General features: G+C 39.7%; 1 protein-coding gene across 2 annotated transcripts in view; it reads left to right on the plus strand.

Moving 5' to 3' along the window:
* Positions 1-265: 265 nt before the first annotated feature.
* The window catches only part of LOC135485714 (cytoglobin-1-like), a 74,962-nt gene continuing 52,015 nt past the window's right edge, over positions 266-23,212 (plus strand). For both annotated transcript variants that reach the window (XM_064768107.1, XM_064768108.1), the window contains exon 1: positions 266-517. The gene's annotated coding sequence lies outside the window, so the exon portion shown is untranslated. The remainder of the gene's footprint in view (positions 518-23,212) is intronic.

Consider the following 23,212-nt stretch of genomic DNA (forward strand, 5'->3'; position numbering starts at 1 on the left):
TAGACATTTAAAAACGTTTCGTGGAGAAATGTGGTATTTAGTTGCTGTATGAAGTTTTACTACTACTGTGTTGTTTTGGGTTTAAATGGTTAGAGGAAAGGGTATTCATGATCATTGATCCGTGAACAGTATCAGCTGACGAGCGAGCGGGCCGACCACAGCTTGGTTTCTTCCGAACCCAACAGAGGGCTTCAAAGGTCATGCCGTCTGCGTTTATAAGCCTCGTGACAGGTTTTATATTTTCGCAGGTTTGTGGATGCGCGTTGCTCTTATCAGAGGCACTATTGATTACACGTGGTGGATATTTGTGTGTTGATATACTAGATTCGATGTGGCAACTACGGATATCCGGCCTGCGGGGTTGACATGAGAGATTTTAGAATAACCTAAGCGTTACATATAAAAAGTACTATTGGGTTGAGCCTGGTACATGCGGATTATATTTCATTACTGGAATAACTCGATCCTTTCTTTGGATATATCTTGGAGGGAATGAGAGTCCATTGACAAGACAGAGGTAAGGTTATTCATGTGCTCAGTTTTTGATTTAAAAAAGACATGATATGATATTCACCCAAGGTACATGAAATCGCGAGATGATTAATCATTGTTTTCTGCCCCAATATTTTCTGCTTCACTGAACCATGTCAATCACCATTTCCGATGCTGCCGTGAAATTCTCGATTTAATGGAAGTTGGGCCAAAGACAATAAAAGGCCACATGGAACCATGTCCAAACACACGACAGACGAATTTAGCGATAATCTCCGACAGGAGCTAGTAGCAGCTACTCCATATCCCGATTCCTCCTCCTGTCTTCTCTGCCCTAAGAAGTTTTTTCGTTGCAAACTATTTTGAAGAGGCAACATTGAGGATCAACTTCTTTCACTTGCGTTCTACCGCGAAGGAGTATGGCATGCAGTACGACCTGGTGCAAGCGGTGTTGGGTATATGTGACTGGGGTTATTTTCACTTTATCGTATGCACATTGGCCGACAGCTGCTTGTAAAGCCAAACTCACGAGGATTTCAAATGTTTGGTCAATCTATGTGTTCAGTTTTTTCTGATGATACTAGCATAAATGCCAAATCATACGCGATTAAATCATAACACATCTCAGACACTCAATTAAGAGAGTAGCTTCACAGCAAGAATGGAACCTTACTGAAATATGTTGAGAAACAAATCGGCAGAACGGAATTGGTTTGTGACAGTACCATGAAAATCCCGCATTGAAGTGTTAATCCGAATTAGGTAGATCCCTACTATAGCCTCGGTTTCATTAATGATCACCTTTTCAGGCTCCATATTTGCAATAAATTTTGTGGCGGGTGGTACTCAAACCGAGGTTTGCATCTCGCGATTTCGCATGATAAGCCATTTCTGACTATACTGAATCGCTTTCTTTATCAAGTGACCTGTTGAATCGAAGCCTAATTTACTGATTCCATGGAAATAATAACGGCGTGATTAAAGCCCATGCCGATCCACCGTCGTTGTGCGTTTATCCATCCGTCACCGCCGATAACCCCCCCCCCCCAGATCGGCCGTCAGAAGGGCTGTTACTCTATCGGTAGTCTTCTTGCATTCCCTTCCTTTCCCACGCGTCCATGTCGCAACAACACTAACATTACACTCACTCGTGGTTGTCGCACGAGACACGCACTGAAAGCCACTAACCTGATCCTGAGATTGGCACTATCAATTCAGACCATCATTCAATTACTTTGTTGGTGATGGTGTGTCCGACGGATATCCTGGCCCTTTGTGTCGGCGGCGAAAGGAGGAGACTTTAGGACTGATATTCACCGCCGATAATTCGGCATGTCAAAGCCTTGTAGGTGACAAAATGGTTTTGTCATGTACAGTGCATTGCCTGTACACCCTTACGTCAGGTCATTAGCGTCAGATAATTGTTTACAAACTTTGCCATGTTTGCGTTGGTATAGGAAATGTAGCTACATACAGAGTACGATTCTCACCGGGGATACTCGCCAATATCATCCCTATCTCTTAGTAGTTGTGATAAGCGAGAGAGGGTTAAGCTTTGCCTGATGTCGCTTCTTTATATCTCTTATTAGTTGTGATGAGCGAGAGAGGGTTAAGCTTTGCCTGATGTTGCTTCTTTACCACAGGTTTCATTCATCGCAAGATGTGGGTGGTAGAATTTCGCATTTAGTGAACTTATGAAACACTCACGGACTCCGATGATTACGACGTTCGAATTACTGTCACCAGACATGCCCGAACACATGGCATATACATTATACAAGCAAAGCTTTCGTTTTCGTCAATAGTGTCACGAAGAGCTTATCAAAAACCTACTCCGTCTCGTTTTTTATAGCATCGAACATAGACTAACAACATTAGTCACCACGTGGAGGCGTATTGTCCATACAGGGGACATCATTCATTACTTAGTAGTTTATTTTGGTTATCCACGACATTATTTTGCCGAGGCAAGATCTTTCCTCGGAATGAACTGATGACTTCTGTAATAATAACAATAATACTAATAATAATAATACTAATAATAATAATACTAATAATAAAAATAATATAATAATAATAATAATGATATAAATAATAATAATAATAATAATAATAATAATGATAATAATAATAATAATAATAATAATAATAATAATGAGTCTGTATGTTGTATACGGCAAAAAGAGACTGTTGCTGACCGGTAAGTATAATATTTCGTGATAGTTCCATATATGTTTAAGTTCCAGATTTCTGGCAGTATATATAGCCACTATTTCCCAGTTCCCACTCGCCGGGGGGGGGGGGGAGGGGGGTCGAGACTCTTAGTTGAGCATTGCCGCGTTTGCCGAGGAACACTGGTGTACGGTACGTAACTGAAATACTTCCTTGTGTGGCAAGTGTTTGTTCACAAACAGAGGTATTATATGCTTTACAAAAAAGTCACTTATGTGTGCATATAACTCACTTACTTCATGGAATTTAATAACCTAACTTTACTTGAGCAATTAAGACATATAATTCAACACCATGATCTCATCAACAATTCTTGATTATCTGTTTAAGATTTTATGTAAAAAATAAAATAATCACAACAAGTTGAGAATATTTGGCCACATGACAAATGCATGATGTGCAATGTGACCAAAAATTATCAAGGTTTTTTGTGATTATTTTTCTCGTACATGCAGTCTAAAGACAGATAAATTTGAACTGTAAAGAAGTGTGCATCAGTCAGTGACATTTTTTTTACAGCACTCTGAATGTAAAATACTATTGCCTTTCATTTGGGGATTGGACATCATCCATCCGGGATGTAGCGCTGTTCAAGACATGAAAGTCACTAGTCACTGTGATGATTGGGTAATATTACACTTGAAAGTGTGTTTGATGATGTTGCCCCTAGTGACAATCGAAATAAATGTATATAGTTATGACACAACACTGCACTGTGTGTGGCAAACTATTGCCTTTTTATGTCGAGTATAGTCCCAGCTCGATCATAATCAACTATGAATCAAGAAACTATAAGAAAATGAAGCTGCATTAACTGGGATCCTATAGGGATACATTGCCGAATAACTTAGCACTAGGTTGAACGGTACGCCGAGGCTAATTAAATCACATATATACAACATCACAAAGTCCACTCGATATCGCACACATTAGTAGAGGGGCAGTCCAATTCGTCATCCTATTCATACTTCCTCATGGATTTCATAAAGGAATGGGCGGCTTTTTACTGCAATATGTTTGATCTTCTGCTTCATCAGTTAACTATTTTTCTAAACGTGTTTGATGCATTTCCAATTTTCTTTCAGCTCCTAGATAGTAGAAAAACGCGTTATTCGTTTTAGTACGCACGATTGCCAGTCCTGGCGCTAAAAAACTTTCCCGCCATATATCGGAGTTCACATTACCCCGCTATTACGACGCGCCGTCATTTCCAATATCGTCGCAGTAGCGGGGTAATCAAGTGCCATCAGCGTGACATCGGAAAAATCGATATGTACACCAAGATATCACAGGGTAGATCCACGGCTCCAGGAAGCGCCTTACTAGTGCATCGTTCCACATGGAAAGTTTCGACGGAAGGAGAGCTAACTCATCGGAGTCAATATCGGAAGAGCGTGATAATTCAGTCAGATTTTGAATTTTCCCTTTTTTGACAATTTGTTGATGGGAACTACTAGAATAGGAGGTGACTTGGCAGCAGACCAATGGTCCTTTAACTAGCGTTATTGTAGCGGTTTAAAGGACCATAGGCATTATCAAGCTGTCGGCTGCCCGGCCAGTAACCTCCTATTCTACATAAGTAGTTTACATAAAAAAATAGCACAAAAAGGAAGAATTCAAAAATCTGACTCAATTATCATGCTCTTCCAATGTTTGTCCGATTTGACCGGGTGTATAAAAACAAAGACCTAAGACCCAATACCCAAGACCTAAGACATAAGACCTCTGAAAATCTGAAAATCTCTAAAACAAAGACCTAAGACCTAAAAAAGGAAGACCCCATCAGGTAAAAAAGGAAGACCCGTGCAAAAACTCAGTGAAGGCATTGAAATATTTCCTTCAAATTTCATAGGCATGTTCTACTAATCAATACCCAACTCCCCTGAGAAAATCAAAGAAATTGATCCAACCGTTACTTGCCTACAGGGCGTGATAGAAAAATTCTGAGATAAAAAAGGAAGACCCCATCAGGTAAAAAAGGAAGACCCTTGGAAAAAGTAATAGAAGGCATTGAAATATTTCCTTCAAATTTCATAGGCATGTTTTAATAATCAATACCAAACTCTCCTGAGAAAATCAAAGAAATCGATCCAACCGTTACTTGCCTAATACGATTTTTTGCAGGCATTGAATGCCTTATGCGATTTTTTTGCAAGGGTCTTCCTTTTTTTTCCTGATAGGGTCTTCCTTTTTTACCTCAGAATTGTTCCGTCACGCCCTCTAGGCAAGTAACGGTTGGATCGATTTCTTTGATTTTCTCAGGAGAGTTTGGTATTGATTAGTAAAACATGCCTGTGAAATTTGAAGGAAATATTTCAATGCTTTCACCGAGTTTTTGCAAGGGTCTTCCTTTTTTACCTGATGGGTCTTCCTTTTTTACCTCAGAATTTTTCTGTCACGCCCTGTAGGCAAGTAACGGTTGGATCGATTTCTTTGATTTTTTCTCAGGAAAGTTGGATATTGATTAGTAGAACATGCCTATGAAATTTGAAGGAAATATTTCAATGCCTTCACCGAGTTTTTGCAAGGGTCTTCCTTTTTTACCTGATGGGTTCTTCCTTTTTTAGGTCTTAGGTCTTTGTTTTAGAGATTTTCAGATTTTCAGAGGTCTTATGTCTTATGTCTTGGGTCTTGGGTCTTAGGTCTTTGTTTTTTATACACCCGATTTGACCCGAGTTATTTCTCCATGCGTCGACCCTCTCCATGTGGAACGATGCACTGGTAAGGTGCTCCGTGGAGCTAGGATCTACCCTTTGACGTCATGGTACTGATATCAGCACCAAGATACCGTTCTTACTCGGGTCAAATCGGAGTCAACATCGGAAAAGCGTGATAATTCAGTCGAATTCTTCCTTTTATTGTGCAATTTGTTGATGGAAACTACTAAGAATAGGAGGTGACTGGGCAGCCGACAGCTTGGTGATATTGCCCTTAACAAGACAAATTGTCCTTGAACATAAGATATAAAATTGTTAGTAGTAGTTGTGGATGTGGGTATAGTGGGTATAAATTACCGGAAGGAAAGTGGATGATTAACGCCGTATCAGCATTACTCATCACTCGAGGCGCTTCCGTCATGTTACCTCCTGACTTTCACAAGCCTTGATTCGAACTTCTTCTCAATACTCGACATTTATCGACCAAAGCGATTTTCATCGAAGGTCAACAGCTGACGGCAAATCTATAGTCGTCTATGTCAAATAGCATTATAGGCAAGTTTCCCTAGGGAACTTAAAGTATCGATCTTTGTCTGGGGGCGAAGCCTTTGTGGTAGGAATATCAATCTTGTAATAGCCAATCCAAGATTAGAAGGCAAACAAATCGTCATGTTTCTATGCAAAGTATACTAATCGTATACAAAGTTCAGCTAACTCTTTAATAATACCACTAGGGAGGTTAAGATCGGGGACTTATCACGGCTCCTCTGGACTCGGTGTTCCAAGCAGCACAATCCATTCACATCTTTTGCAACTCGGCCAGTTTGTCGAGGTGTTGCAAAACAGTTGGCTCACGCCTTATCCGATACGAAAATTACCAGATTCTAATTAATATTTGACACATCGTCTCGGCGGAGAATCTGTTTGATGGGTGTCCAAGCAATTTACTAAAACACAATATGGGTGATGGCATCGCACCAGCTTACATTCCCGTAACGCCTCCACGGTGATATATTCAATGCGGTTCAATTTCCACAAGCCGTGAACCTCAGAATAGTGAGTGTGAGATCAATCTTCGTGGCAACTTTCAAATGAAAGTCATCCTACCGAGGGCATGCAGATGTGACATTCCACTAATGCCATATTACATACATTTTTTCGAGGTTTTCCAATTTCGATCAACTCTTAAATAGTAGACTTTTTGTGTTCTTACCCCGCGCGATCTGGCGCGGGAAACCCTTCATTTTCCCGCCGGCCGAGTGCACCCGAGGCTGAAACACGACCCAACCTTTTTTCCCCTGTCGTCGTTGCGAGTTATCGATCATCTTCACCGTCACGGTGAAGAATTCTAATCTACATGTTACCTCCGCGTAGTGCGTCATCGGTTCATCGACCCACGCGATGATAATCGGGCTGCGTGTACTCCCCAGGGGTCCGAATTTCCTAAACTATAGGCTTTTTTCGGACGTACAATTGTAGGAGAATTATCAATGTCTTTTTGGACTGCTGTGCAAAAACTACAGGGCCGATTTAATTCTTCAAAGTAAATCAATTTTCGGACATTTTGGATTTTCACATTTCATGATCAATAACCGTGGTAATATTTTTTTGGTATGTATTCGTGTACACTGAATTAGTGCAGTGATTTTGACATTTTTTCCGTTGCACTGTCTATTTTTGGATGGATTTTTTTACGAAAACGATATCAGGTAATTTTTTTCATAAATGTCTTCAAAAGTGCCAAGTTTCTTTTGAAAAAATCGTTCCCGGCCCAACACCCGAAAAAAATAAAGCAAATGGCTCGAATGAAGAAAAAAAGATGGAAATTGCGTTAGGTCCCACGGTTATAGTTTGAAAAAATAACGTTGAAGAAAAAACAACGTTGAAGAAATCGCCCCAGTAGGATTTTTAAGGCTTTTGGTAATTCTGGTCGATTATGAATCCTCTTGACTTTTACCCATTCGAAATTCACCACCCACCACACTATGTGATATCTTCTCAAATATTATGTGATGTTGAGAAAAGTGAAGAAAATGTTAGCTTCTCTGTCTTCATCTCAGTAACTGCTCAACTGTCCACTTATGGTTAAAACGATATTAATAAAGATTTCTTCTACCAGATTAATAGTCAAGAATGAATACTAGAATGCGTTGGGTTCTCATATATATATATTTGTTTATGCGATTAATTTTGTTAAAATCTTGTTAGTATGCAAATTCTGTCGAAACTACATGTGAGACAATTGCCAACTAATTTATTTCAGCTACTCGGTATTCTCTGCTTATTATAATCACCGTGACTGAAAGTGCTGGAATAGGATTTATTTCAAGGACAGTACCGTTCGAGGTAATCTTACTATAAAATAATCAACTATATTATTAGTGGTCTCCATGTCAACGGCACACTTGTACAGTCGTGACCGAAAGTTTACATACACCTCAATTGTTTCGAATAAACTTCTTACCAAAATCCTTTTGATAAGATGATGAGAGGTCATACATATTCTCTCTATGGTTACATGCAGAAATGACATTGCATGGAAAATATAATGAGAATATCACAATAACAAAATAACAAAATATCTCGGAAAATCTTTCAGATCATGCAGATCATCATAATCTTAGAACAGAATCGTACTCCGTTCCATTCGCTGACTCTCTGTGAGAATACATAAGAAAAGTTGACCGCTTTGTTGATACAGCAAAAAATTAAATATACGAGATTTAATGCGATTTTTGTTTCTATAATGACAAATCGTCGGTGACTATCTTTTTGATGTTTGATGTGTGGGATCTTTCAAGGTTCAAGTAACTTTCGAGTTGCTGAAGTAGGGACTTTACAGACGGTCAAGAGTACGATTCTGTTCCGTTTGATTGTTAATAACTGCTGGGTTTAAAAAGACAGATTGTTCATGATATTTTGATATTGCGATGTTTTCATTTTATTTTTATGCAATTGCCAATTTTTGCATGCGATCAAAGAAAGGAAATGTATAACATAAACTAGTTTTGGTGAGGACTTCAAGTTTTATACATAATTTTCAAGTCTACATGGGCGTATAGCTAGCTAGGGTGGATATATATTTGGATTTAAAAGAGAGTACGTGGTTACGTGCCCCCCTCCCCGCAGCAGTACGAGCAACTGAGAGTCAACCACATCCTAACAAGATGCACATATACATATAGCTGACCAGAGGGAGGATCGGAATGTCGGTCCAGATCGAAGGTTGCCACGACAAGCAGACATACGACCACCTTTTCACTCAATTCATCTGCAGTCAGTCAGGAACTCAGAAGACAATAGAGAGGAAGGGTTGTCTCATACACGTAGTGTCCTGGTCGCACATCTATCAGCTTGTACATGTTCTACTCTACGTATTTAAACTCCGCAGTAGACGAATCTGCTGAAAAAAAAGATAATTCACCTATTATACAAATTTGAATAATTGCGGATCGCTATTTCATTAAATGATAACGGATTGATATTAACAAGCGCGGGCGGCTGCCCAGCCAACTCGCATCTTCAGTCATACACGTAGCCCCTTCGTTGAACAGCTCATACAAGTACTCAGTAAAATGGGGGAGGGGGGGATGAGATCTGAATGAATTATAACTCTATTCGATTTCGATTACGAATGAACTGGATGTGTAAGCCCTCCGTGCACCGATCGTTTTTGTGCCGATTCATTGCTTGGCCACGGATCGAGGTGAGAAATGATATTGATCTGCCAGCGGTTATGGAAACATTAATTCTGCGGCCATATAATAGACAGCATGATATAATTTCATGTAGGAAAATCGACGACCAACTATATTGATAACCGGATTGATGTCTAGCTGGTCGCCAACTGCTGACCTCAGCGTCTGCATACCAGGGAATTTTCAGGCACTGGCGGTGAGAAAACGCCTCTGAACTTCGGAGTTTGCGGCCAGAGTGCTGCAGGAAATATAGATTGAAAACATTTGGAGGTCGAGCATTCGCCACTTTAGCACCTCAACTGTGGAACTCTCTTTCCCCCACCTTGAGAGCTACATCGGATGTCTCAACCTTTCGCAAAGAACTCAAGACCCTTCTTTTCAATAGAGCTCACCAGCGCCGGTGAACATTTGTTTCAAGTGATACAGGCGCTTTACAAATAACAATTTATTATTTATTTATTATTAAGTAGCGTCGAATACCCACCTTTTTTAAAGCAATGGAATTTAATTATGTGACGATTAAAATCGGGTGAGCCTCTGACGATGAGGCAAACTTGCCGATGATCAACCTTCCCTCAGTGTAAAATATCTTTCTCATGTTATTGTAGAACAGTACTAACAATTCCAACGCATTCGTAGCAATATTAGCAATACAGTACAAATTCCACTATCATTAAACATACCATTACCATCGGCATTATCTAACCCTTCCCAATCCAAATACAATAAAACTGCGTATATTGACAACACAAAGCGATACAATAATGTGAGTTGGACCCAGGTTTTCTCAAGTAGCCTATATGCTGTCTATAATACGTGATATATGGCCGCAGCATTATTGTTTCCATAACCGCTGGCAGTTCAATTATTAGAAATGCCATAGTGCCATCAATATTGGAATCGCCCCTCAATTGGTTTTGAGATCAATTTAACTGAATTGTAGATTGTCTTGTTCGACCAAACCCGTTTGATCTACGATGTAACGTATAACCTAAATTGTTTGGCATGTTTGGTGAACCGATCAATCGCCGAGCATTCAAAACAGTAATGGAATGTAGCGAATTCCTTTCATCAGCTTACACCACTAGAGGCCGTAGTTATATATGGCATCGGATCAATTGTTCTTCTGTCCACGAAATGTGACAGTAACCATTTTAAGCCATGATACGCGAGAATCTGAGTTAGTCACAAAGTCTTCCACATAATTATAGCGGGAGGGACATACGAAAGCCCATGAAGGCTCATTCCAAATTCCAAATTCCAAATTCCAAATTCCAAATTCCAAATTCAGGTCTTACCAATCAAATAGCCTAATGAGAATTTAGATAAATTGTAATTATACACTTCTAATTAGTGCTAGTTACCTATAATCCGATACCTGGGCCGGATAAACACTCATTCCAGATTACAAAATTTGAAATTCCAAATGCGAAATTCCAAATTCCAAAATCCAAATTCGTATTCTGATCTGACCAAGCGGATGAGGTTTTGCTTTTGACCAATCAGATAGCGTACTGGTAAAAAACAAAACCTGATTCGATTGACCAGATCAGATTTGGAATTTGGAATTTGGAATTTGGAATTTGGAATTTGGAATTTGGAATTTGGAATGAGCCTTCTGGGCTTTCGTAGGAACACACAAAAAGTGAACAAGACCACCAAAATCAAGAGAGAATAGTAAAGATAATAAAATGACTGTAATGTTGTACATGTCATATTACAAACACATGATTAAATGTAGATTTGCCACATTATTCACTGCATACAATAATTATGAGGACCCTAAACATAACAGCTGTTTCATATGTTGATTTAAAGTGGAATGCCATACAGACGATCTATTCCACAAATTACATGAAACAACATGAGCATGGATTATATTACCCGATTTCAGCTAACAGGGCTAATGCTGTGCTTATCTGCCTCTAATGAGCAATTTAGCCAACAGTTCCTTATTAAAAACTGACCGGTATATTACCTGAGATTTAGATTGAATGTGGCCAATCCATACACGTGCAGTGGGTATAAAATGTCAGATACATTTTTTCAAACGTTTGTCATTGTTTTGTGCCACATAATTGTACATGTATATGCTGATCCTGCTGATCTATAATTGTTGGCTTATTGGCCTCAGCTTTGTCGCCAATAAGGGCAAACATCTATATCACCATGGGCAAGAAATATCTTATTTCAAGTTCTCGTACTTAAAAAGAAAAAAACATCAAGTTATGGATTTTTGTTGCCCACCGCATTTACCTGTGGAACATGACAAACAGTGATGGCGCCATCCACATGCATCAGTCGCCTGTCTACACGTATGCAAATAATCAAGATAATGAATGAAGGGTCGGCACAAATAAATCCGCCAATCAAAACCTCGGATATCCTAAATAAGTTCTCGCCATAAATCTGAATTATGGTGTTCATTTATTCGGCAAACAACCAATCAGAGAGACATAAATCATGGACCGAATTTTCAGGGAGAGAGAGAAATATGACATCTCTATTTAGTCACATTACTGTAATGTATCGGCCTTCTGGTTCATATCGACTATCGCAGGGTCAATGAAGAATATATAACACGGATATTCGTATAAGGGCTTGTTAGAATCCATCCTTCTCTGGCCACAGCCAGAGCCAATCTCCTATTCAAAAAGAACCCGTTGGTTCACCTGTTAGCATTACATAACAGCGCCTGACATGAGATGGCACAGGATGTTCCAGTTGGCTGCTACCAGTGAACGTAATACATATTCATAAATTACTCAAAGTTTCAGCTTTCATATACCCATACCCACAGTTGGACAACCGGCGTGCCACCTTGTCTATCTTTTTACAGAAGCTCATCTGTCGACCCAAAATCTAACAAAGGGTTGACCAACTGTGCAAGAGTATGCATCCCCGAGTCAGCTTCAACTCTTTGCTTCTTCCAGATTGATCATAATAGCATATGAATGTTGTTGAGGTCGATCTGTTCGTACTGGCTACTGATGGACATGTTTGGAAGAATTCTGTGCAAATTCTAGCAATAATGCTGAGCACATCACGTCAGTTTCCAATTTTCCATAAAAGATAATAGTTTACAAAGAACTACTGTAGCTCTCGTTTGACTATAGACATCAGTCTGCCAAAGGAGCGAGAAGCACCCGTTTGTCGCATCCGTTGGCATTTTTTATTTGGCCTACATGTAACACATGGTATGTCGCATATATCGATTATTGCGTGAAAACTCCTCGTATCACCATATCCAATTGTGCTGAAGATATCATTAATGTACTCGCTTATTGGCCAGATTGACTCCGTGTGCAACATTCGCCAAGCAATCGTCGACGGATATTGGAGAATCTGTATGTTTCCGGATGTTGTTTTTTTCTCATCGCAAAAAGCTTGGTGCAATATACAATAGTGAAGTGAGTTATCGAAATTACTGCACCATTGATAGGACTGCAAACATTTAACAAAAAGAAACAACTAGCAGTGTAACACTCTCCTAAGGCAGTGTCAGCGTGCAAACGCAAGTCTTTTCTCAGATGACGTCCGCAAACTGCTTCGGTTTAGTACTTAAAAGTTAATATCATCAAAAGATTGCGTTCGGTGACTAATTCGGGAAAATGATTCAGGGATTCCCTTGATTTACCTTGGGCGACCTCTGATAAGTCGATTGGGTCATTTCGACCATCTAAAATAAGGCAAACGCATCAACTGAGCACATAACGTTCTAAAGTGATACTTCATACTTACAGGCGAGTGATGCGATATCTTTTTTTAATTTGTGAGATCTGTCAATAAATTAATTTACTTACACATATTTTGAAGATCATTACTCGGGGCGGTGCACTCTTGGCGGGCAAGACTATGCCTAGAGGTCGGAGTTTTCTACAAAGATTTCTAGAGTATTCACACCCATTCCTGGTGATACCCCTTTGTGGGCCTAATCAAATGTATGGTACATCTTCAGTTCTACAAGAAGGTATAGAAGACGTTATAGGCAAGGATAACCTGTATATTTTGTCTGTGATAATTGTTAATTATAAAGTCCTACCTCGTTATTATGAGAACAAGTAGGGGTCGAATGATTGTTTGAATAGATAAATATCTTGCATTCACCTCCAAATCTGCATTTTTGTATATCATGAGCTGAGTACGGAGTTTATTCATGAATCCAACTAAACACTTTCTATCTTTATAGCATGATCCAATCCACAACCATATTCGATATACATCTTGCGCTGCTGATTTGGCGAATCAGTCCCGCTATTATATCGCCTAAAGCTGGGCATTAGGTGCAGCTGCCGCGACGTGAGTTCTGTAAGTCATCGATTAATTTTGCCATGGCAGCCGACCGGGTGATCGAAGGTTTATCCATTAATCGTGTAGCACGGACCATTGCCCCTTGCAATGTAGACTTTTCAACAGTTTAATTGATGAATCAAGATCTGACCCCTGTCCCAACAAAACCAATTTTGTACTATTGAAAGGAGAGCGTAAACTAGGACATAGCTTTGTACACAAAATTCGGCGTTTTATAATCTAAAGGAGAACGAACGCGGGACCCCGGACCAAATTTCATCGAATTGCCCTCTCCATCGCAATGAGCCCGATGCGATGTCAAAAGTGGCCGACTGACGTCAATCTTGGCCTCACCCGATTGGTTCCTATTTTCTCTGGCATGATGGTGTGGGGTGAGAGAGGTGCCCCAATGATTTTGGACCAAATAAGATACCCGAAATAGCAGCCGAGCACCGATGGGCTGCGATTTCCTGTGCCATTGTAGTGTTTGATAGGAGAAGTAAATGCCTAGTCGATTTTGGCTCCTCTGATTCCGACTTGATAGGTTTCACTTTGCTGTCCAACGTGAATTCCTGAGAAGATTTCTATAGTATGAATAATTAAGATCTTGTCAATACATGGGTTACACGCTTTTTGTAAGATTCTTTATATGTACGCCTTAAGAGTGGCATAACAATGATGTACATGTGAATGATAGATCATGAGTTAGCTAATACGTTGACAAACATGGATTTTTCGACCTGGTGTGGCATGATGTGGTGGGGAATGCGCACTTCCTAGAGGTATCCTGTACTAAGGATACTTTTAAATCTTTACCTGGCCTTAGCCACTCATCGATAAAAAGTTGTCGATTACAACGAACCTAGGTTCGATCAGTTGCACGATGTTTCCATCATAAAACCTTAGCGTCAAAACTTGAATACTCTGCCACTCGGACGTACTAGCGCTGTATAGAACTGAGTGGGTGGGTGTATGTTAGACATTACATCCGTCACACTAAAAAACTTTGCCATGCTAGTTTAAAATTCGAAATTGAATCAGTAAATCATAAAAAAGACGAGGAGCTGGCTTTAAAAGCTAAATTAAGTTTTCCGCATAATCCGTATCATATTTTCATTATCAGATTAACGCTAAAGCTCCACGTGAATTTATTACAGATGGCAAGGATAGTGATCACACAGGAAGTTATTGATTACATGAAAGACTGATTGATGATAAAAATCGGCCCAGTTGAAAGCGATGGAAAGTTCAATACCCTTTGGCATGGAGTGATGACCTTGTAAGAAATAACTCGGCTGATGTTACATAGGAATGAGCTACTCACGCCACATTTTTCATCGACTCACGGCTCATTTTCACGTGTCACTCCTCATTTGTCACGAGTGACCGCGGCGGTTTACATACAGATCATTTTTCGCTCGTTCATTTGTCACTTGGATTTTCTCGGCGACGCACATGGACTCAGAAGAAGAAGAGATGGCAGCCATGCTGCTCCTGATGGAGAATAGAAAACGAAAGCGGAGGCGACGGACGAGAACAATGTGGTACATAAAAGTGCTGCATTTTTGCATTTTTTGTTTCTCATTTCCAATCAAAATTAGCTATTGTATTAATGTGTAAACTAATGAAAATGCCGAAAAGTAGCTATACTCACAGTTTCGAAGGCGATATCACTACAAATGCACATGGACGTCCACTTTCTTTGTCAGCTCATTTCACAAAGAATGAACATGTCCATTCATCGCCTCACGCGTGAAATGACATGAAATGACGTGAGGCGACGAATGCGGGCAAAACTTACAAAATTCACTTCAATGAGAACAGGTCAATAGGTTTTCCAATGTCCATTCATCAGCTCACGAATGACAAGTGACAAATGAGTCGTGAGTCGATGAAACGTGAGGTCTATGTAACTCCAGCCTTATCACAATCAATATAAGATGTCGATTTCCCGGCCGTCCCCATTCCAAATTTTATCTTATCACCCCCACCCCTTCTCTCACCCAACCACTACCACCACCATCACCACCTTGCTCAAGTTGGAAGCTGCCCGCACGTTGGCAGAAGGGGAGAGGATAAAGTACATGGATGACAAATTTCCACTGATAGTTTTTCTGGTTAATACCTTATTAACTTCGACGATTGTGTCAAGAACGCATGATCTTTAAATCACAGTCATGAAGAGGACAATTAATTTGGCTTGTAGTTCAACTAACCATTTTAGAGAAAACAATGCCTATACTTTGAGGGTTTTTTCTTGTGGATGGAGGGGGGGGGGGGCCCGGCTCAATTAAGCATTATATTAATTGTTTATTGGGTCTTATAAATGAAGGCTCTTCATGTCTCCTTCAACATGGTTTGAACATCGTATAACGATGCCTTATTCCGATCATTAATTCCTTTATTTACGGCATGTCAACTTATACGCTTAATCATGTTTAATATAGTGACAGGCTACAACCTGGATGATAATTTAGTACTGAATAATAAGTAATACAGAATAAGTAGTACAGAATAATTAGTACAGAATAAGAAATTAGTGAGATCGATTTTATACGTTATTCATAACTATTCGACCGAATAGACATGTTTCAATCGAATAAAGAAAAAGCGTAACTTAACGTATCGAATGACATATCACAAAGCGACGGTCACCGGAGATGAAGATTTCTCCTCAGAATTCAGTGTCGATCATTTCGTGGTAAGAAATCTGTTGCGGAAAAAGGGCTCTTTGCGAGTAACTGATCAAATGCATGGATTAGAGAAAGTCGTGGTGATGCATTTGGACCTTATTCAGGTCACGTATTTCACCATTCACGGGAGGTGAGGCACAATGAGACGTATGTCCAGGATGCTTCAACTTAATTAATCACATGCGACCATCATCCGTATGCCAATACAGCTTGGCAAATGATAATTTACCTTAGAGGCTACCTTCATCAAATTGGAATCCCGGCTTGCGAAAAATCTTAACAAGGGCCATTTACGTCCTAATTAGAGCAACCTGAACTAGACATACAAGACACCACTTTGAAGCAATGCAGAGTGAGGGAATTTTGAGTTGGAGAAAGAGAAATGCATAAGTTTCATATCTCTGGATTTCCTTGATATGTTTCAATATCAGCCCTATCCAAACGATCAAATCAGAGTATGACTACACACTCACAAAGTATGAAAAAGTGGACTTACTCGCCATATCCACCTGATGAAATAAAAAATTTTGGCTGCGAAACTTTGCGAGCAAACAAGATGCTTTGAATCGACTTCGGCGATGGATGGTTTCGCGGAAATGAAATCGCGATGTCCAACATACAGTATTGTCAGGCTCCAAGTGGTAAAAATTAGGCGTCCGCGCGAGTTCGTTACAAAAAGCAGCCGACCGGTCTACCGAGATCGACAGGGAATTCGACATGGGAAACAGAAATTAGAGAAACCTTCTACTCCGAACATTTATGATTATTTTATTTACTACCTCGATCGACAACCATCCTGCAAAATACGGGTTCATTGGCTGTTTAGTGCTACATCGGAAAGATCGACGCCACGTTCTGTTACGATGTGTGCGTCAGGTCTCATGCAGGGGCCGGCCATGCCAGTTCCCCGTTCGGATCGGAGGTTAAAATTTCGCCAAATTACCTCAGGTTTCAGGTAAGGTAATATAGGGTAATTGTAGCAACGGCCTTATTGTAGCCCCTGGCAATGTTTTTGATTCTGTTCCCGGTTACCATGGATTTATTCAGCCAACCCCATCATCGACATGAAAGAGATAACTCTTGGGTATCATGGCACAAATAAAGTAAGTATCGAACCTTATATATATTTAGATAACCTGAACAAATGAATATTGTGTGAATAAACTAAATGAATCGAAACTAACGAATATTGTTTTGGTGAGAGATGAATTTCTATCTAAAATCGCGAAAGAAGGCTTACTAATTCAACATGTAGTTTTCCCTTTGCATTACAGAATTGTTCTTTGTTTCAACTGTTGCGCAATTGCTGTTGGAGAAAAAATTGCTGTGCTAACTAACCAAACCTTCTTCAGGCAAAAAGATAATACAAATAAATGTATACATTTTTGATGAGACCAATAGCTAGAGCATAAAAAAGTTGTATCTATAAATTCTTTTTTTTGGTGGCATTCTGTCATCTTAGACTTAATTAGTATGTGATTTTAGCCATCTGTGACATGATCATATCACAATCATTTACCTCCGCGTGCTCCGATCCAAGCTTGAATAATTATTCCTGGCACAATTATCTGACTTCTGCCATTCTTCTGATAGCTGTTCAGGTCGAAGCAGAAGCAGAAATGGAACAGTAACTATCGCGTAACTCATTTCATTTCCATGTGAGTGCACTCTAATTGCATGGTAAATGGATACCGACAATCGCTGTTTCAGTTGAGAATGTTGCTTTAGTCATCATGGCTTCAAAACTCTATTAATAAAATTACAAATTCGGAAGAGGTTTTGCACAATGCCGTCTTACAAGTTGTGTGTTTCAAAATAACATGCCTTTTTAGTTTGAATGATCGGGAATCATGTTGATTTTTTAAAAATAGTCAGATAACATGGTTAACGAAGCACCATCACATTATTTTAAACACTGCCTAACAGATTATTTGGAGTAAGCACTAGCATCTGTGACTGTACTAGGAATGAATCTCTTAGTATAGTGTAAGTACAAACGGTAGCGTTCGAGCTGTTGGTTTTTTTGGCTCAGTGACCCCGTCTTCAGGCAAGAGTTTACCATAATCCATCTCATGTTTCTAACCTGGGTGGGTCTCTTGCTTGCCCTGACAAATACACCAGGGACAAGTAGCCTCGTCGCATTCGAAAGACGAATAGGTTTAGGGCTGGAACATAGTGTGTCTTGTTCAAGGAAAAATTGTCAAATTAGCAACGGTGATTCCTTTGAGAATCGTGCAAAGACGTCCTGATTTTGAGCCAGTTGCTCTTTTATGAGACAAGCTGTCTCCGGGTTATTTGAACACAGTAACTATTCGTGAAATTGAACACTGTGTGTAGAAGCCTATTTGTTTTCCAATCGACCGAAATCCGCAGAGTGACGAGGATCTAATCATTTCCAGTTGACGAAGAGGTGCTCAAGCAAGGATAACTGCGTGGTAAACCATACAGCTGCCGTGTTGTCAAGAGGACACATTCTAACTGACTGCAGACGTACACAATTAAACTAGGTGAAGGAAGAGCACCGACCGTCGCTGATTACTATATGCAGTCCTTCACAAATAACGTGTCCATAAATTTAAATTTAAGTCGTTTCGTTAAATTGTAAATTTTCGTTGTTGCATTCTAACTAACGCATTGATAATTACATGTACATCTCAGCAAGGATGGAATATGCAAGACATCTGCCATTTCAATTGACTGATTGATCGCATTCCAGTGTTGTTGCCATCATGCTCACAGGGATGTGTCACGCTAGTTAGAGAAATCCAATATCCTTGATGAATGAAGAGTTTATACAATAAGATACAATGCGAATGACATTTGAACGCGGCATTATCGGTCGATCACAAAATGTATTTTTCTCGTTTTAATTTCGTGTAGGCGTGAGACTCTTCAAAATGCTTTTTACTGACCAAAAATTAGGTGGGCCAAAGTTGTTATTTGGAAAAGTCTCGAAATGTAGGTATTGACGACTTGCTCCGCTCATCTTCCGTGATAAACTTATGGTTGCAGTCGGGTCGATGTGGTAACAATGTAAGGAGATGGGTCACTCCTGGAATTACAGGGAAGAGATTCTGTACTCCAGATTTTTGAGGGCCCAGACCATTGAGATAATTGATAATTGTCCTGGTCTGACTCCCAAAACCCTAAACCAGAATCTCACCCAATATAACTTTTGTTTGTTTTGAAGATGAAAATTTAAGTGAATTGACGAGTTGTAACGCAGTTAATTGGAGGTAAATGGAGGAAGACGGAGTGGACCGTGGGTTGACGGCACAATGAACAGTTGGCGAATGCCTCCCGCCTGCGTCTCCCAAATGAGAGCTCTAGCCGGGGAGTTACGTATGGAACCGTCCTTGGTACCAGAGTGTTGTTTTGGGGTCCCAGTGTTAACCATCGAATAGCCGGCGAATGCCTCCCACATGCGTCTCCCGCATGAGAGCCCTAGCCGGTGGAGTTACGTAATGCAACCACCCCTTGGGCGAGAGCGTTGTATAGGGTTCCCAGTGTAAACCATAATCTAAATAACTTTAGATTATTCTTTTACACTTGAACCGTGACAGGTGATATATTAAATTGTATGCTAACCCGGTAGAAGATCCAGAAATCTCGTAGAACTGGAATGTCAGGGGATTCAACGTTTCTATTGGGCGCTTTAATCTCTGAGGCGGGCACATTTTCCCTGGGGCCTTTTTTACCATTGCACCTCCCTAAGAGTCAAGCAGGCGTCTTGTTCTAGCCTTGCGAAATATACAACGCTGTATGTAAATATTGATTGTCAATTAGCACTTATTGGTTTCTTCAGGACGCCTGTCGCCGAAGTAGCAGTCCCCAGCTGCGCGTCGTCGGGATCGGAGTTTATCATCGATTAGAAAAATGTCGGTAGTGCATTGGACATAAACGATATCAACACTCAGTTAGCAGACAACTACAAGCTAAATCAATTATTGGATACGTTATATCCGCTTGGTAAAATGCAATGGCTTTTGGGTTGCATGGGAGTAATGTTTAGTCTGTCACAGCGACAGGGAGGCTGGTCAGCTGTTTTTGGTTATCATTCCATTCTCCCAAGTTAACATCAATACTGTTGTCTGGTCCTTGTTGTTTGACACAATCTGATGCACGGCTGATTCATCTTTTTCTCACAATGAAACATTTCAGAATAAGAAAAATACAGTAAAGTGAAACCATGATCAAAGAATCCTTCTTCAAAAATTTTGATAGTTTTATGTTTATCACTTTAAAAAAAAACTATCTTATATGATACAAATATTATGATATGAGAACAACCGCATGATACCGGGACTGATACGGCTCTGCTCATATGATAACATCTAAATAATGTTTTCTCTAACTAACTATGAAACTATTATTTTGCGTCACATGCCAGAGCCATATTTAACATAAGGCCAAAAAAATAAGTGTTCGTCATCACGTTCGCTTCTCAAGCGAAGTTCCAAGTTAGGGGCGCTTGTTTGAATCCTCGAAACTAAAAAAACGTTTTTTTTCCTAAACTATCATATTCTGACCATGTCAAATAACTAACAAAGTATCGGCGCTTGATGAGATTGCCGATCACATGACTAAAAGCAATACAAATGGAAGTATACCCCATATTTGCACAAAATAACCATACGTTAATTTATGCCGACGTCCATACCAGTGCATCATTTATAGTACCACTGTACATAGAGGCTATTTATATAGCCCGGGGTCGGTATTTTGCACATGAATTAGGCCTTCACTACAGCATGATGCCCTTCTCCCGGCTATATACAGTAACGTCAACACAGTATATTAGGCTGGATTGCTCGAGACTAATTTAACTAAGCGATAGCGATTGATCAGCCTCCGCGAACCTGAAAAAAAAGGACACATATTTCTTTAAAATTTATTAAAAAGAAATATTGTTTTTTTTAAAACAACCTATATTTTCTCCTAATAAACCAGGTTGTTTTATTAAACCTATATTCTTTCGTTTATGTCCATAAAAGTGAATATAGGTTTCAATAAAACAACCTGGTTTATTAGAAGTTCATATAGGCTTAGTGCTGATATTGGAAATGACGTTGCGGGTTGACGTGAACTCGGATATCTGCGTACACTGAAAGGTCTTTCGCGCCAGGACTTCTGTGTACTAAGAATAATGAATAACGAGTTTTTCTACTATCTCCAAATTGAAACAAAATAAGAAAAGCATCAAATACGTAGAGAAAAATAGTTTACTGATGAACCAGAAGAAGAACAAACTTACCGGAGTAAAAACCCGCCCATTCCTTTAAGATTTTTCATTACCAGCAGATATATTTCTCATCAATAAAATTGCCTATTTAGTGCACATCAGAGACGACTAATACCAACTTCGTATAACCACCATTGCCTGCTGACAAATGCAATTAATACAGATCCCATTCTTGATTATCTTTTCTGACAGTTCGATTGATTGGATTCCATACCGGCGTAAATTAAGCCTCTAATATCATACGTAAGACTTGTTTGGTGAGAATCACTGGTATGACGGGATTGATGAAGGAGGTGCATGATGATATATAGGAACTTAACTGGTGTGTAATTTAGCCTATACGGTTCGGTTTTGAAAAGTATTGAAAAAAAAATTGAATGCATCCTTACATCCTTTTAAAAGACAGACTATCTTAAGGCTTTTTTGGCTAGACGATCAATTAACGACCAAATCGTATTAGCCTATCGTACAGAGGTATTTTTTTCTGTGGGCTTTTTTCCTCAGATCAAGCATCAACCCCTAACATTGCCTTTTTGGCAAGTCAAAATACATATACTTGCAACGCGTGAAAATACCCCGACATTCATCTACAAAATATCAATTTTCGCAAAATTAGTCCCGATCACAGACGAAAAATAAACTCCACCATTTAAAACAGTCCAAACCAGTATAAAGTCATTGAAGGCCACGGCGCACTTTGCGCGGTTTTCCACTGACTTTCGATTCACTTTGATGTTAGTTTACTCATTTGCTCGTCAATCGCAAACTTACTGACCACAAAGGACTCTTGATAGCAGCGAATTGCGACGCTTATCCACGCTCAGGAAAGAGGCGCTTATATTGTTTTTGGCTCACCGTAGGGGTGTCTTTTAAGATCGCAGTGTCCGTCGTCAGTCGCCGTCCATCGTCGTTTCCTGTTTCAAAAACGTCGGGACGTGATGGTCAGGTGACCTCTGATAATGAATTTAAGTCCGATCTGATACTTGACTTGGCCACCAGAGGGCCAGAAGTGGAAATCAAAAAGTGTGATATATCTCTTATGAGTGACTCGTTTTTGATAAAATGTTTGTGGTTCTCCTAGCAAGGATACAACACATATCATAAGGGTTTTTAATTTAACCCAATTTTTCATGGTCTCATAGGTCAAATAGCGTTAATTGGTCGTTTGAATGTAACTATGGCACGTTTCTTAACCACAAAAGCTATGAACTTGAAATGTTGTACACATGACTCTCTACAACCTCGGACACCGAATTTCGATTCGATTTGATTCTAGACTTTGCCACCAGGAGGCCAAAACTAAAAAATGTAAAAAGTGCAATATCTCGCTTGTTAGTGACTTGTTTTCGATGATATGTTTATGGTAGGTACTCCAAGCAACGATAACTCACATGTCATACCGACTTTGGTTTGACCTTTAGTCTATGCATGTAGCATGTTCCTTAACCAGGATGAATTCCTAACAGCTAAATATCTATACGGTGAGCACAATGGCCCTTGGCCGTTTTATTGTTAGCTATGACATGGAATTAAACCCATAAACATCTACACAACAATTTCCATGTCTTCTAAAACGTTTTATTAGCCCTTCGCTCAACGGTTCGCATTTAAAGTGTGCTTCCACAAGGAGGAAATGTAAATCAGTTTCGGGCAAGAGTTCATACTGACAGCAATAGTTTTGGAACCGTGACGCAAAAACATCAGTTTTGATTAACGAGCTGTTCCGTCCAGTTTGTTTCGATACCACACAACCTTGGCATTATATATCCAGATAATGTCATTTTTTTGTTTTCTATCAGCGTTTGCGATTGAGCTCCGCTGTCTTCATGTTTTCCGTCAACAATGCATTTGCGGCACTTTTGCTCACTGCAGACTGGATAAACATGTGTAAGGAGTTAAATGATTAAA

This window comes from Lineus longissimus, chromosome 3, assembly GCF_910592395.1.
Source record: "Lineus longissimus chromosome 3, tnLinLong1.2, whole genome shotgun sequence".
Lineage (NCBI taxonomy): Eukaryota > Metazoa > Nemertea > Pilidiophora > Heteronemertea > Lineidae > Lineus > Lineus longissimus.